Below are 17,847 nucleotides of genomic sequence, written 5' to 3' on the forward strand. Positions count from 1 at the left end.
GCTGTGTAGATATTTCCATGTATATGCAGATAGCTGTGTAGATATTTCCATTTTCATGCAGATAGCGGTGTATATATTTCCATCTTCAAACAGATAGCGGTGTAGATATTTCCATGTTCATACAGATAGCAATGTAGATATTTCCATGTTTATACAGATAGCGGTGAAGATGTATGCATGTTTACACAGATAGCTGTGTGGATATTTCCATGTTCATCCAGAGGGCTGTGTAGATATATCCATGTTCATACAGATAGCGGTGTAGATATTTCCATGTTCATACTGATAGCGGTGTAGACATTTCCATGTTCATACAGATAGCGGTGTAGATATTTCCATGTTCATACTGTTAGCGGTGCTGATATTTCCATGCTTATACAGGTAGCGGTGTAGATATTTACATGTTTATACAGATAGCGGTGTATACATTTCCATGTTTATACAGATAGCGGTGTAGATATTTCCATGTATATGCAGATAGCGGTGTAGATATCTCCATCTTAATACAGATGGCGGTGCAGATATTTATATGTTCATACAGATGGCGGTGAAGATATTTCCATGTTCATACAGATGGCGGTGTGGATATTTCCATGTTCATACAGATAGCGGTGTAGTTATTTCCATGTGTAAAGAGATAGCTGTGTAGATATTTCCATGTATATGCTGATAGCAGTGAAGATATTTCCATTTTCATACAGATAGCGGTGTAGATATTTCCATGTTCAAACAGATAGCGGTGTAGATATTTCCATGTTCATACAGATAGCGGTGTAGATATTTCCATGTTCATACAGATAGTGGTGTAGATATTTCCATGTTTATACAGATAGCGGTGAAGATCTATGCATGTTTACAAAGATAGCGGTGTAGATATTTCCATGTTCATCCAGATGGCTGTGTAGATATATCCATGTTCATACAGATAGCGGTGTAGATATTTCCATGTTCAACCAGATGGCTGTGAAGATATATCCATGTTCCTACAGATAGCGGTGTAGATATTTCCATGTTCATACAGATAGCGGTGTAGCTATTTCCATGTTCATACAGATAACGGTGCAGTTATTTCCATGTTCATACAGATAGCAGTGTAGATATTTCCATGTTCATACAGATAGCGGTGTAGATACTTCCATGTTCATACAGATATCGGTGCTGATATTTCCATGTTTTTACAGGCAGCGGTGTAGATATTTCCATGTTTATACAGATAGCGGTTTAGATATTTCCTTCTTAATACAGATGGCGGTGTAGATATTTATATGTTCATAAAGATGGCGGTGCAGATATTTCCATGTTCATACAGATGGCGGTGTAGATATTTCCATGTTTATAGATATAGCGGTGTAGTTATTTCCATGTGCTAAGAGATAGCTGTGTAGATATTTCCATGTATATGCAGATAGCTTTGTAGATATTTCCATTTTCATGCAGATAGCGGTGCAGATATTTACATGTTCAAACAGATAGCGGTGTAGATATTTCCATGTTCATTCAGATAGCTTTGTAGATATTTCCATGTTCATACAGATAGCGGCGTAGATATTTCCATGTTCATACAGATAGCGGTGTAGATATTTCCATGTTCATACAGATAGCGGTGCTGATATTTCCATGTTTATACAGGTAGCGGTGTAGATATTTCCATGTTCATGTAGATAGCGGTGTAGATATTTCCATGTTCATACAGATAGCGGTGTAGATATTTCCATGTTCAAACAGATAGCGGTGCTGATATTTCCATGTTTATACAGGTAGCGGTGTAGATATTTCCATGTTTATACAGATAGCGGTGCTGATATTTCCATGTTTATGCAGATAGCGGTGAAGATCTATGCATGTTTACACAGATAGCGGAGTAGATATTTCCATGTTCATCCAGATGGCTGTTTAGATATTTCCATGTTCATACAGATAGCGGTGTAGCTATTTCCATGTTCATACAGATAGCGGTGTAGATATTTCCATGTTCATACAGATAGCGGTGTAGATATTTCCATGTTCATATAGATAGCGGTGCTGATATTTCCATGTTTATACAGGCAGCGGTGCAGATATTTCAATGTTCATACAGATTACGGTGTACGTATTTCAATGTTCATACAGATAGCGGTTTAGATATTTCCTTCTTAATACAGATGGTGGTGTAGATACTTATATGTTCATACAGATGGCGGTGCAGATATTTCCATGTTCATACAGAGGGCGGTGTAGATATTTCCATGTTTATAGAGATAGCGGAGTACTTATTTCCGTGTGTTAAGAGATAGCTGTGTACATATTTCCATGTGTATGCAGATAGCTGTGTAGATATTTCCATATTCATGCAGACAGCGGTGTAGATATTTCCATGTTCAAACAGACAGCGGTGTAGATATTTCCATGTTCCTACAGATAGCGGTGTAGATATTTCCATGTTCATACAGATAGCGGTTTAGATATTTCCATGTTCATACAGATAGCGGTGTAGATAATTCCATGTTCATACAGATAGCGGTGCTGATATTTCCATGTTTATACAGGTAGTGGTGTAGATATTTCCATGTTTATACAGATAGCGGTGTAGATATTTCCATGTTTATACAGATAGCGGTGTAGATATTTCCATGTTTATACAGATAGCAGTGTAGATATCTCCATCTTAATACAGATGGCGGTGTAGATATTTATATGTTCATACAGATGGCGGTGCACAAATTTCCATGTTCATACAGATGGCGGTGTAGATATGTCCATGTTCATACAGATAGCGGTGTAGTTATTTCCATGTGTAAAGAGATAGCTGTGTAGATATTTCCATGTTCATCCAGATGGCTGTGTAGATATTTAAATGTTCATACAGATAGCGGTGTAGCTATTTCCATGTTCATACAGATAGCGCTGTAGATATTTCCATGTTTATACAGATAGCGGTGTAGATATTTCCATGTTCATTCAGATAGCGGTGCTGATATTTACATGTTTATACAGGCAGCGGTGTGGATATTTCAATGTTCATACAGATAGCGGTGTAGATATTTCAATGTTCATACAGATAGCGGTTTAGATATTTCTTTCTTAATACAGATGGCGGTGTAGATATTTATAAGTTCATACAGATGGCGGTGCAGATATTTCCATGTACATACGGATGGCGGTGTAGATATTTCCATGTTTATAGAGATAGCGGAGTACTTATTTCCATGTGTTAAGAGATAGCTGTGTAGATATTTCCATGTGTATGCAGATAGCTGTGTAGATATTTCCATTTTCAAGCAGACAGCGTTGTAGATATTTCCATGTTCAAACAGATAGCGGTGTAGATATTTCCATGTTCATACAGATAGCGGTGTAGATATTTCCATGTTCATACAGATAGCAGTGTAGATATTTCCATGTTCATACAGATAGCGGTGTAGATAATTCCATGTTCATACAGATAGCGGTGCTGATATTTCCATGTTTATACAGGTAGTTGTGTAGATATTTCCATGTTTATACAGATAGCGGTGTAGATATTTCCATGTTTATACAGATAGCGGTGTAGAGATTTCCATGTTTATAGATATAGCGGTGTAGTTATTTCCATGTGTAAAGAGATAGCTGTGTAGATATTTCCATGTATATGCAGATAGCTTTGTAGATATTTCCATTTTCATGGAGATAGCGGTGTAGATATTTACATGTTCAAAGAGATAGCGGTGTAGATATTTCCATGTTCATTCAGATAGCTTTGTAGATATTTCCATGTTCATACAGATAGCGGTGTAGATATTTCCATGTTCATACAGATAGCGGTGTAGATATTTCCATGTTCATACAGATAGCGTTGCTGATATTTCCATGTTTATACAGGTAGCCGTGTAGATATTTCCATGTTTATACAGATAGCGGTGTAGATATTTCCATGTTTATTCAGATAGCGGTGTAGGTATCTCCATCTTAATACAGATGGCGGTGTAGATATTTATGTGTTCATACAGATGGCGGTGCAGATATTTCCATGTTCATACAGATGGCGGTGTAGATATTTCCATGTTCATACAGATAGCGGTGTAGTTATTTCCATGTGTAAAGAGATAGCTGTGTAGATATTTCCATGTATATGCAGATAGCAGTGTAGATATTTCCATTTTCATGCAGATAGCGGTGTATATACTTCCATCTTCAAACTGATAGCGGTGTAGATATTTCCATGTTCATACAGATAGCAATGTAGATATTTCCATGTTTATACAGATAGCGGTGAAGATGTATGCATGTTTACACAGATAGCGATGTGGATATTTCCATGTTCATCCTGATGGCTGTGTAGATATATCCATGTTCATACAGATAGCGGTGTAGATATTTCCATGTTCATACTGATAGCGGTGTAGACATTTCCATGTTCATACAGATAGCGGTGTAGATATTTCCATGTTCATACAGATAGCGGTGTAGATATTTCCATGTTCATACAGATAGCGGTGCTGATATTTCCATGCTTATACAGCTAGCGGTGTAGATATTTCCATGTTTATACAGATAGCGATGTATACATTTCCATGTTTATAGAGATAGCGGTGTAGATATTTCCATGTTTATGCAGATAGCGGTGTAGATACTTCCATGTTCATACAGATAGCGGTGCTGATATTTCCATGTTTATACAGGCAGCGGCGTAGTTATTTCCATGTTTATACAGATAGCGGTTTAGATATTTCCTTCTTAATACAGGTGGCGGTGTAGATATTTATATGTTCATACAGATGGCGTTGCAGATATTTCCATGTTCATACAGATGGCGGTGTAGATATTTCCATGTTTATAGATATAGCGGTGTAGTTATTTCCATGTGTAAAGATATAGCTGTGTAGATATTTCCATGTATATGCAGATAGCTTTGTAGATATTTCCATTTTCATGCAGATAGCGGTGTAGATATTTACATGTTCAAACAGATAGCGGTGTAGATATTTCCATGTTCATTCAGATAGCTTTGTAGATATTTCCATGTTCATACAGATAGCGGTGAAGATGTATGCATATTTACACAGATAGCGGTGTAGATATTTCCATGTTCATCCAGAGGGCTGTGTAGATATTTCCATGTTTATACAGATAGCGGTGAAGATGTATGCATGTTTACACAGATAGCGGTGTAGATATTTCCATGTTCATCTAGATGGCTGTGTAGATATATCCATGTTCATACAGATAGCGGTGTATATATTTCCATCTTCAAACAGATAGCGGTGTAGCTATTTCCATGTTCATACAGATAGCGGTGTAGATATTTCCATGTTTATGCAGATAGCGGTGAAGATGTATGCATGTTTACACAGATAGCGGTGTGGATATTTCCATGTTCATCCAGAGGGCTGTGTCGATATATCCATGTTCATCCAGATGGCTGTGTAGATATATCCATTTTCATACAGATGGCGGTGAAGGTATTTCCATGTTCATACAGATAGCGGTGTAGATATCTCCATGTTCATACAGATAGCGGTGTAGATATTTCCATGTTCATACAGGTAGCGGTGTAGATATTTCCATGTTCATAAAGATAGCGGTGTAGATATCTCCATGTTCATACAGATAGCGGTGTAGATATTTCCATGTTCATACAGATAGCGGTTTAGATATTTCCGTGTTCAAACAGATAGCGGTGTAGATATTTCCAAGTTCATACAGATAGCGGTGTTGATATTTCCATGTTTATACAGATTGCAGTGAAGATGTATGCATGTTTACACAGATAGCGGTGTATATATTTCCATGTTCATGCAGATAGCGGTGTAGATATTTCCATGTTCATCCAGATGGCTGTGTAGATATATCCATGTTCATAGAGATAGCGGTGTAGATATTTCCATGTTCCTACAGATAGTGGTGTAGATATTTCCATGTTCATACAGATAGCAGTGTAGCTATTTCCATGTTCATACAGATAGCGGTGTAGATATTTCCATGTTCATAGAGATAGTGGTGTAGATATTTCCATTTTCATACAGATAACGATGCTGATATTTCCACATTTATACAGGTAGCGGTGTAGGTATTTCCATGTTTATACAGATAGCGGTGTAGGTATTTCCATGTTTATACAGATAGGGGTGTAGATATTTCCAAGTTTATACAGATAGCGGTGTAGATATCTCCATCTTAATACAGATGGCGGTGTAGATATTTATATGTTTATACAGATGGCGGTGCAGATATTTCCATGTTCATACAGATGGCGGTGTAGATATTTCCGTGTTTATAGAGATAGCGGTGCAGTTATTTCCATGTGTAAAGAGATAGCATTGCAGATATTTCCATGTATATGCAGATAGCTGTGTAGATATTTCTAATTTCATGCAGATAGCGGTTTAGATATTTCCATGTTCGTACAGATAGCGGTGTAGATATTTCCATGTTCATACAGATATCGTTGTAGATATTTCCTTGTTTATACAGATAGCGGTGAAGATGTATGCATGTTTACACAGATAGCGGTGTAGTTATTTCCATGTTCATACAGATAGCGGTGTAGATATTTCAATGTTCATACAGATAGCCGTTTAGATATTTCCTTCTTAATACAGATGGCGGTGTAGATATTTATATGTTCTTACAGATGGTGGTGCAGATATTTCCATGTTCATACAGATGGCAGTATAGTTATTTCCATGTGTAAAGAGATAGCTGTGTAGATATTTCCATGTATATGCAGATAGCTGTGTAGATATTTCTATTTTCATGCAGATAGCGGTTTAGATATTTCCATGTTCGTACAGATAGCGGTGTAGATATTTCCATGTTCATACAGATAGCGTTGTAGATATTTCCGTGTTTATACAGATAGCGGTGAAGATGTATGCATGTTTACACAGATAGCGGTGTAGATATTTCAATGTTCATACAGATAGCGGGGTAGATATTTCCTTCTTAATAGAGATGGCGGTGTAGATATTTATTTGTTCATACAGATGGCGGTGCAGATATTTCCATGTTCATACAGATGGCGGTGTAGATATTTCCATGTTTATAGATATAGCGGTGTAGTTATTTCCATGTGTAAAGAGATAGCTGTGTAGATATTTCCATGTATATGCAGATAGCTTTGTAGATATTTCCATTTTCATGCAGATAGCGGTGTAGATATTTCCATGTTCAAACAGATAGCGGTGTAGATATTTCCATGTTCATACAGATAGCACTGTAGATATTTCCATGTTTATACAGATAGCGGTGAAGATGTATGCATGTTTACACAGATAGCGGTGTAGATATTTCCATGTTCATACAGATAGCGGTGTAGCTATTTCCATGTTCATCCAGATGGCTGTGTAGATATATCCATGTTCCTACAGATGGCGGTGAAGATATTTCCATGTTCGTACAGATAGCGGTATAGTTATTTCCATGTGTAAAGAGATAGCTGTGTAGATATTTCCATGTATATGCAGATAGCTGTGTATATATTTCCATTTTCATACAGATAGCGGTTTAGATATTTCCATTTTCAAACAGATAGCGGTGTAGATATTTCCATGTTCATCCAGATGGCTGTGTAGATATATCCATGTTCATACAGATAGCGGTGTAGATATTTCCATGTTCATTCAGATAGTGGTGTAGATATTTCCATGTTCATACAGATAGCGGTGTAGCTATTTCCATGTTCATTCAGATAGCAGTGTAGATATTTCCATGTTCATAGAGATAGCGGTGTAGAAACTTCCATGTTCATACACATAGCGGTGCTGATATTTCCATGTTTATACAGGTAGCGGTGTAGATATTTCCATGTTTATACAGATAGCGGTGTAGGTATTTCCATGTTTATACAGATAGCGGTGTAGATATTTCCAAGTTTATACAGATAGCGGTGTAGGTATCTCCATCTTAATACAGATGGCGGTGTAGATATTTATATGTTTATACAGATGGCGGTGCAGATATTTCCATGTTCATACAGATGGCGGTGTAGATATTTCCGTGTTTATAGAGATAGCGGTGTAGTTATTTCCATGTGTAAAGAGATAGCTTTGTAGATATTTCCATGTATATGCAGATAGCTGTGTAGATATTTCTATTTTCATGCAGATAGCTGTTTAGATATTTCCATGTTCGTACAGATAGCGGTGTAGATATTTCCATGTTGATACAGATAGCGGTGTAGATATTTCCATGTTCATACAGATAGCTGTGTAGATATTTCCATGTTCATACAGATAGCAGTGCTGATATTTCCATGTTTATACAGGTAGTGGTGTAGATATGTCCATGTTTATACAGATAGCGGTGTAGATATTTCCATGTTTATACAGATAGCGGTGTAGATATTTCCATGTTTATACAGATAGCGGTGTAGATATCTCCTTCTTAATACAGATGGCGGTGTAGATATTTATATGTTCATACAGATGGCGGTGCGGATATTTCCATGTTCATACAGATGGCGGTGTAGATATTTCCATGTTTACAGAGATAGCGGTGTAGTTATTTCCATGTGTAAAGAGATAGCTGTGTAGATATTTCCATGTATATGCAGATAGCTGTGTAGATATTTCCATTTTCATGCAGTCAGCGGTGTAGATATTTCCATGTTCAAACAGATAGCGGTGTAGATATTTCCATGTTCATACAGATAGCGGTCTAGATACTTCCATGTTCATACAGATAGCGGTGTAGATATTTCCATGTGCATACAGATAGCGGTGTAGATATTTCCAAGTTCATAAAGATAGCGGTGCTGATATTTCCATGTTTATACAGGCAGCGGTGTAGATATTTCCACGTTTACAGATAGCGGTTGAGATATTTCCTTCTTAATACAGGTGGAGGTGTAGATATTTTATGTTCATACAGATGGCGGTGTAGATATTTCCATGTTGATACAGATAGCGGTGTAGATATTTCCATGTTCATACACATAGAGGTGCTGATATTTCCATGTTTATACAGGCAGCGGTGTAGATATTTCCATGTTTATACAGATAGCGGTTTATATATTTCCTTCTTAATACAGATGGCGGTGTAGATATTTATTTGTTCATACAGATGGCGGTGCAGATATTTCCTTGTTCATACAGATGGCGGTGTAGATATTTCCATGGTTATAGATATAGCGGTGTAGTTATTTCCATGTGTAAAGAGATTGCTGTGTAGATATTTCCATGTATATGCAGATAGCTTTGTAGATATTTCCATTTTCATGCAGATAGCGGTGTAGATATTTCCATCTTCAAACAGATAGCGGTGTAGATATATCCATGTTCATGCAGATAGCGGTGCTGATATTTCCATGTTTATACAGGTAGCGGTGTAGATATTTCCATGTTTATACAGATAGCGGTGCTGATATTTCCATGTTTATACAGATAGCGGTGAAGATCTATGCATGTTTACACAGATAGCGGAGTAGATATTTCCATGTTCATCCAGATGGCTGTTTAGATATTTCCATGTTCATACAGATAGCGGTGTAGCTATTTCCATGTTCATACAGATAGCGGTGTAGATATTTCCATGTTCATACAGATAGCGGTGTAGATATTTCCATGTTCATATAGATAGCGGTGCTGATACTTCCATGTTTATACAGGCAGCGGTGCAGATATTTCAATGCTCACACAGATTACGGTGTACATATTTCAATGTTCATACAGATAGCGGTTTAGATATTTCCTTCTTAATACAGATGGCGGTGTAGATACTTATATGTTCTTACAGATGGCGGTGCAGATATTTCCATGTTCATACAGAGGGCGGTGTAGATATTTCCATGTTTATAGAGATAGCGGAGTACTTATTTCCGTGTGTTAAGAGATAGCTGTGTACATATTTCCATGTGTATGCAGATAGCTGTGTAGATATTTCCATATTCATGCAGACAGCGGTGTAGATATTTCCATGTTCAAACAGACAGCGGTGTAGATATTTCCATGTTCCTACAGATAGCGGTGTAGATATTTCCATGTTCATACAGATAGCGGTTTAGATATTTCCATGTTCATACAGATAGCGGTGTAGATAATTCCATGTTCATACAGATAGCGGTGCTGATATTTCCATGTTTATACAGGTAGTGGTGTAGATATTTCCATGTTTATACAGATAGCGGTGTAGATATTTCCATGTTTATACACATAGCGGTGTAGATATTTCCATGTTTATACAGATAGCAGTGTAGATATCTCCATCTTAATACAGATGGCGGTGTAGATATTTATATGTTCATACAGATGGCGGTGCACAAATTTCCATGTTCATACAGATGGCGGTGTAGATATTTCCATGTTCATACAGATAGCGGTGTAGTTATTTCCATGTGTAAAGAGATAGCTGTGTAGATATTTCCATGTTCATCCAGATGGCTGTGTAGATATTTCCATGTTCATACAGATAGCGGTGTAGCTATTTCCATGTTCATACAGATAGCGCTGTAGATATTTCCATGTTTATACAGATAGCGGTGTAGATATTTCCATGTTCATACAGATAGCGGTGCTGATATTTACATGTTTATACAGGCAGCGGTGTAGATATTTCAATGTTCATACAGATAGCGGTGTAGATATTTCAATGTTCATACAGATAGCGGTTTAGATATTTCTTTCTTAATACAGATGGCGGTGTAGATATTTATAAGTTCATACAGATGGCGGTGCAGATATTTCCATGTACATACGGATGGCGGTGTAGATATTTCCATGTTTATAGAGATAGCGGAGTACTTATTTCCATGTGTTAAGAGATAGCTGTGTAGATATTTCCATGTGTATGCAGATATCTGTGTAGATATTTCCATTTTCAAGCAGACAGCGTTGTAGATATTTCCATGTTCAAACAGATAGCGGTGTAGATATTTCCATGTTCATACAGATAGCGGTGTAGATATTTCCATGTTCATACAGATAGCGGTGTAGATATTTCCATGTTCATACAGATAGCGGTGTAGATAATTCCATGTTCATACAGATAGCGGTGCTGATATTTCCATGTTTATACAGGTAGTTGTGTAGATATTTCCATGTTTATACAGATAGCGGTGTAGATATTTCCATGTTTATACATATAGCGGTGTAGAGATTTCCATGTTTATAGATATAGCGGTGTAGTTATTTCCATGTGTAAAGACATAGCTGTGTAGATATTTCCATGTATATGCAGATAGCTTTGTAGATATTTCCATTTTCATGCAGATAGCGGTGTAGATATTTACATGTTCAAAGAGATAGCGGTGTAGATATTTCCATGTTCATTCAGATAGCTTTGTAGATATTTCCATGTTCATACAGATAGCGGTGTAGATATTTCCATGTTCATACAGATAGCGGTGTAGATATTTCCATGTTCATACAGATAGCGGTGCTGATATTTCCATGTTTATACAGGTAGCCGTGTAGATATTTCCATGTTTATACTGATAGCGGTGTAGATATTTCCATGTTTATACAGATAGCGGTGTAGATATTTCCATGTTTATTCAGATAGCGGTGTAGATATCTCCATCTTAATACAGATGGCGGTGTAGATATTTATGTGTTCATACAGATGGCGGTGCAGATATTTCCATGTTCATACAGATGGCGGTGTAGATATTTCCATGTTCATACAGATAGCGGTGTAGTTATTTCCATGTGTAAAGAGATAGCTGTGTAGATATTTCCATGTATATGCAGATAGCTGGGTAGATATTTCCATTTTCATGCAGATAGCGGTGTATATACTTCCATCTTCAAACTGATAGCGGTGTAGATATTTCCATGTTCATACAGATAGCAATGTAGATATTTCCATGTTTATACAGATAGCGGTGAAGATGTATGCATGTTTACACAGATAGCGATGTGGATATTTCCATGTTCATCCAGATGGCTGTGTAGATATATCCATGTTCATACAGATAGCGGTGTAGATATTTCCTTGTTCTTACTGATAGCGGTGTAGACATTTCCATGTTCATACAGATAGCGGTGTAGATATTTCCATGTTCATACAGATAGCGGTGTAGATATTTCCATGTTCATACAGATAGCGGTGCTGATAATTCCATGCTTATACAGGTAGCGGTGTAGATATTTCCATGTTTATACAGATAGCGATGTATACATTTCCATGTTTATAGAGATAGCGGTGTAGATATTTCCATGTTTATGCAGATAGCGGTGTAGATATATCCATCTTAATACAGATGGCGGTGCAGACATTTATATGTTCATACAGATGGCAGTGCAGATATTTCCATGTTCATACAGATGGCGGTGTGGATATTTCCATGTTCATACAGATAGCGGTGTAGTTATTTCCATGTGTAAAGAGATAGCTGTGTAGATATTTCCATGTATATGCAGACAGCAGTGTAGATATTTCCATTTTCATGCAGATAGCGGTGTAGATATTTCCATGCTCAAACAGATAGTGGTGTAGATATTTCCATGTTCATACAGATGGCGGTGCAGATATTTCCAGGTTCATACAGATGGCGGTGTAGATATTTCCATGTTTATACAGATAGCGGAGTACTTATTTCCATGTGTTAAGAGATAGCTGTGTAGATATTTCCATGTGAATGCAGATAGCTGTGTAGATATTTCCATATTCATGCAGACAGCGGTGTAGATATTTCCATGTTCAAACAGATAGCGGTGTAGATATTTCCATGTTCGTACTGATAGCGGTGTAGATATTTCCATGTTCATACAGATAGCGGTGTAGATATTTCCATGTTAATACAGATAGCGGTGTAGATAATTCCATGTTCATACAGATAGCGGTGCTGATATTTCCATGTTTATACAGGTAGTGGTGTAGATATTTCCATGTTTATACAGATAGCGGTGTAGATATTTCCATGTTTATACAGATAGCGGTGTAGATATTTCCATTTTCATGCAGATAGCGGTATACATATTTCCATCTTCAAACAGATAGCGGTGTAGATATTTCCATGTTCATTCAGATAGCGGTGTAGATATTTCCATGTTTATACAGATAGCGGTGAAGTTGTATGCATGTTTAAACAGATAGCGGTGTGGATATTTCCATGTTCATCCAGAGGGCTGTGTAGATATATCCATTTTCATACAGATAGCGGTGTAGATATTTCCATGTTCATACTGATAGCGGTGTAGACATTTCCATGTTCATAGAGATAGCGGTGTAGATATTTCCATGTTCATACAGATAGCGGTGTGGATATTTCCATGTTCACACAGAGAGCGGTGCTGATATTTCCATGCTTATACATGTAGCGGTGTAGATATTTCCATGTTTATACAGATAGCGGTGTAGATATCTCCATCTTAATACAGATGGCGGTGTAGATATTTATATGTTCATACAGATGGCGATGCAGATATTTCCATGTTCATACAGATGGCGGTGTAGATATTTCCATGTTCATACAGATAGCAGTGTAGCTATCTCCATGTTCAAACAGATAGCAGTGTAGATATTTCCATGTTCATACAGATAGCGGTGTAGATATCTCCATTTTCATACCGAGAGCGGTGCTGATATTTCCAAGTTTATACAGGCAGCGGTGTAGATATTTCCATGTTTATACAGATAGCGGTTTAGATATTTCCTTCTTAATACAGATGGCGGTGTAGATATTTATATGTTCATACAGATGGCGGTGCAGATATTTCCATGTTCATACAGATGGCGGTGTAGATATTTCCATGTTTATAGAGATAAGGAGTACTTATTTCCATGTGTTAAGAGATAGCTGTGTAGATATTTCCATGTGTATGCAGATAGCTGTGTAGATATTTCCATTTTCATGCAGACAGCGTTGTAGATATTTCCATGTTCAAACAGATAGCGGTGTAGATATTTCCATGTTCATACAGATAGCGGTGTAGATATTTCCATGTTCATACAGATAGCGGTGTAGATATTTCCATGTTCATACAGATAGCGGTGTAGATAATTCCATGTTCATACAGATAGCGGTGCTGATATTTGCATGTTTAGACAGTTAGTGGTGTAGATATTTCCATGTTTATACAGATAGCGGTGTAGATATTTCCATGTTTATACAGATAGCGGTGTAGAGATTTCCATGTTTATAGATATAGCGGTGTAGTTATTTCCATGTGTAAAGAGATAGCTGTGTAGATATTTCCATGTATATGCAGATAGCTTTGTAGATATTTCCATTGTCATGCAGATAGCGGTGTAGATATTTAGATGTTCAAACAGATAGCGGTGTAGATATTTCCATGTTCATTCAGATAGCTTTGTAGATATTTCCATGTTCATACAGATAGCGGTGTAGATATTTCCATGTTCATACAGATAGCGGTGTAGATATTTCCATGTTCATACAGATAGCGGTGCTGATATTTCCATGTTTATACAGGTAGCAGTGTTGATATTTCCATGTTTATACAGATAGCGGTGTAGATATTTCCATGTTTATACAGATAGCGGTGTAGATATTTCCATGTTAATTCAGATAGCGGTGTAGATATCTCCATCTTAATACAGATGGCGGTGAAGATATTTATATGTTCATACAGATGGCGGTGCAGATATTTCCATGTTCATACAGATGGCGCTGTAGATATTTCCATGTTCATACAGATAGCGGTGTAGTTATTTCCATGCATAAAGAGATAGCTGTGTAGATATTTCCATGTATATGCAGATAGCTGTGTAGATATTTCCATTTTCATGCAGATAGCGGTGTATATATTTCCATCTTCAAACAGATAGCGGTGTAGATATTTCCATGTTCATACAGATAGCAATGTAGATATTTCCATGTTTATACAGATAGCGGTGAAGATGTATGCATGTTTACACAGATAGCTGTGTGGATATTTCCATGTTCATCCAGAGGGCTGTGTAGATATATCCATGTTCATACAGATAGCGGTGTAGATATTTCCATGTTCATACTGATAGCGGTGTAGACATTTCCATGTTCATACAGATAGCGGTGTAGATATTTCCATGTTCATACTGTTAGCGGTGCTGATATTTCCATGCTTATACAGGTAGCGGTGTAGATATTTACATGTTTATACAGATAGCGGTGTATACATTTCCATGTTTATACAGATAGCGGTGTAGATATTTCCATGTATATGCAGATAGCGGTGTAGATATCTCCATCTTAATACAGATGGCGGTGCAGATATTTATATGTTCATACAGATGGCGGTGAAGATATTTCCATGTTCATACAGATGGCGGTGTGGATATTTCCATGTTCATACAGATAGCGGTGTAGTTATTTCCATGTGTAAAGAGATAGCTGTGTAGATATTTCCATGTATATGCTGATAGCAGTGAAGATATTTCCATTTTCATACAGATAGCGGTGTAGATATTTCCATGTTCAAACAGATAGCGGTGTAGATATTTCCATGTTCATACAGATAGCGGTGTAGATATTTCCATGTTCATACAGATAGTGGTGTAGATATTTCCATGTTTATACAGATAGCGGTGAAGATCTATGCATGTTTACAAAGATAGCGGTGTAGATATTTCCATGTTCATCCAGATGGCTGTGTAGATATATCCATGTTCATACAGATAGCGGTGTAGATATTTCCATGTTCAACCAGATGGCTGTGAAGATATATCCATGTTCCTACAGATAGCGGTGTAGATATTTCCATGTTCATACAGATAGCGGTGTAGCTATTTCCATGTTCATACAGATAACGGTGCAGTTATTTCCATGTTCATACAGATAGCAGTGTAGATATTTCCATGTTCATACAGATAGCGGTGTAGATACTTCCATGTTCATACAGATATCGGTGCTGATATTTCCATGTTTTTACAGGCAGCGGTGTAGATATTTCCATGTTTATACAGATAGCGGTTTAGATATTTCCTTCTTAATACAGATGGCGGTGTAGATATTTATATGTTCATAAAGATGGCGGTGCAGATATTTCCATGTTCATACAGATGGCGGTGTAGATATTTCCATGTTTATAGATATAGCGGTGTAGTTATTTCCATGTGCTAAGAGATAGCTGTGTAGATATTTCCATGTATATGCAGATAGCTTTGTAGATATTTCCATTTTCATGCAGATAGCGGTGCAGATATTTACATGTTCAAACAGATAGCGGTGTAGATATTTCCATGTTCATTCAGATAGCTTTGTAGATATTTCCATGTTCATACAGATAGCGGCGTAGATATTTCCATGTTCATACAGATAGCGGTGTAGATATTTCCATGTTCATACAGATAGCGGTGCTGATATTTCCATGTTTATACAGGTAGCGGTGTAGATATTTCCATGTTCATGTAGATAGCGGTGTAGATATTTCCATGTTCATACAGATAGCGGTGTAGATATTTCCATGTTCAAACAGATAGCGGTGCTGATATTTCCATGTTTATACAGGTAGCGGTGTAGATATTTCCATGTTTATACAGATAGCGGTGCTGATATTTCCATGTTTATGCAGATAGCGGTGAAGATCTATGCATGTTTACACAGATAGCGGAGTAGATATTTCCATGTTCATCCAGATGGCTGTTTAGATATTTCCATGTTCATACAGATAGCGGTGTAGCTATTTCCATGTTCATACAGATAGCGGTGTAGATATTTCCATGTTCATACAGATAGCGGTGTAGATATTTCCATGTTCATATAGATAGCGGTGCTGATATTTCCATGTTTATACAGGCAGCGGTGCAGATATTTCAATGTTCATACAGATTACGGTGTACGTATTTCAATGTTCATACAGATAGCGGTTTAGATATTTCCTTCTTAATACAGATGGTGGTGTAGATACTTATATGTTCATACAGATGGCGGTGCAGATATTTCCATGTTCATACAGAGGGCGGTGTAGATATTTCCATGTTTATAGAGATAGCGGAGTACTTATTTCCGTGTGTTAAGAGATAGCTGTGTACATATTTCCATGTGTATGCAGATAGCTGTGTAGATATTTCCATATTCATGCAGACAGCGGTGTAGATATTTCCATGTTCAAACAGACAGCGGTGTAGATATTTCCATGTTCCTACAGATAGCGGTGTAGATATTTCCATGTTCATACAGATAGCGGTTTAGATATTTCCATGTTCATACAGATAGCGGTGTAGATAATTCCATGTTCATACAGATAGCGGTGCTGATATTTCCATGTTTATACAGGTAGTGGTGTAGATATTTCCATGTTTATACAGATAGCGGTGTAGATATTTCCATGTTTATACAGATAGCGGTGTAGATATTTCCATGTTTATACAGATAGCAGTGTAGATATCTCCATCTTAATACAGATGGCGGTGTAGATATTTATATGTTCATACAGATGGCGGTGCACAAATTTCCATGTTCATACAGATGGCGGTGTAGATATGTCCATGTTCATACAGATAGCGGTGTAGTTATTTCCATGTGTAAAGAGATAGCTGTGTAGATATTTCCATGTTCATCCAGATGGCTGTGTAGATATTTAAATGTTCATACAGATAGCGGTGTAGCTATTTCCATGTTCATACAGATAGCGCTGTAGATATTTCCATGTTTATACAGATAGCGGTGTAGATATTTCCATGTTCATTCAGATAGCGGTGCTGATATTTACATGTTTATACAGGCAGCGGTGTGGATATTTCAATGTTCATACAGATAGCGGTGTAGATATTTCAATGTTCATACAGATAGCGGTTTAGATATTTCTTTCTTAATACAGATGGCGGTGTAGATATTTATAAGTTCATACAGATGGCGGTGCAGATATTTCCATGTACATACGGATGGCGGTGTAGATATTTCCATGTTTATAGAGATAGCGGAGTACTTATTTCCATGTGTTAAGAGATAGCTGTGTAGATATTTCCATGTGTATGCAGATAGCTGTGTAGATATTTCCATTTTCAAGC

Source organism: Gorilla gorilla, chromosome 18 (genome assembly GCF_029281585.2).
Source record: "Gorilla gorilla gorilla isolate KB3781 chromosome 18, NHGRI_mGorGor1-v2.1_pri, whole genome shotgun sequence".
NCBI lineage: Eukaryota > Metazoa > Chordata > Mammalia > Primates > Hominidae > Gorilla > Gorilla gorilla.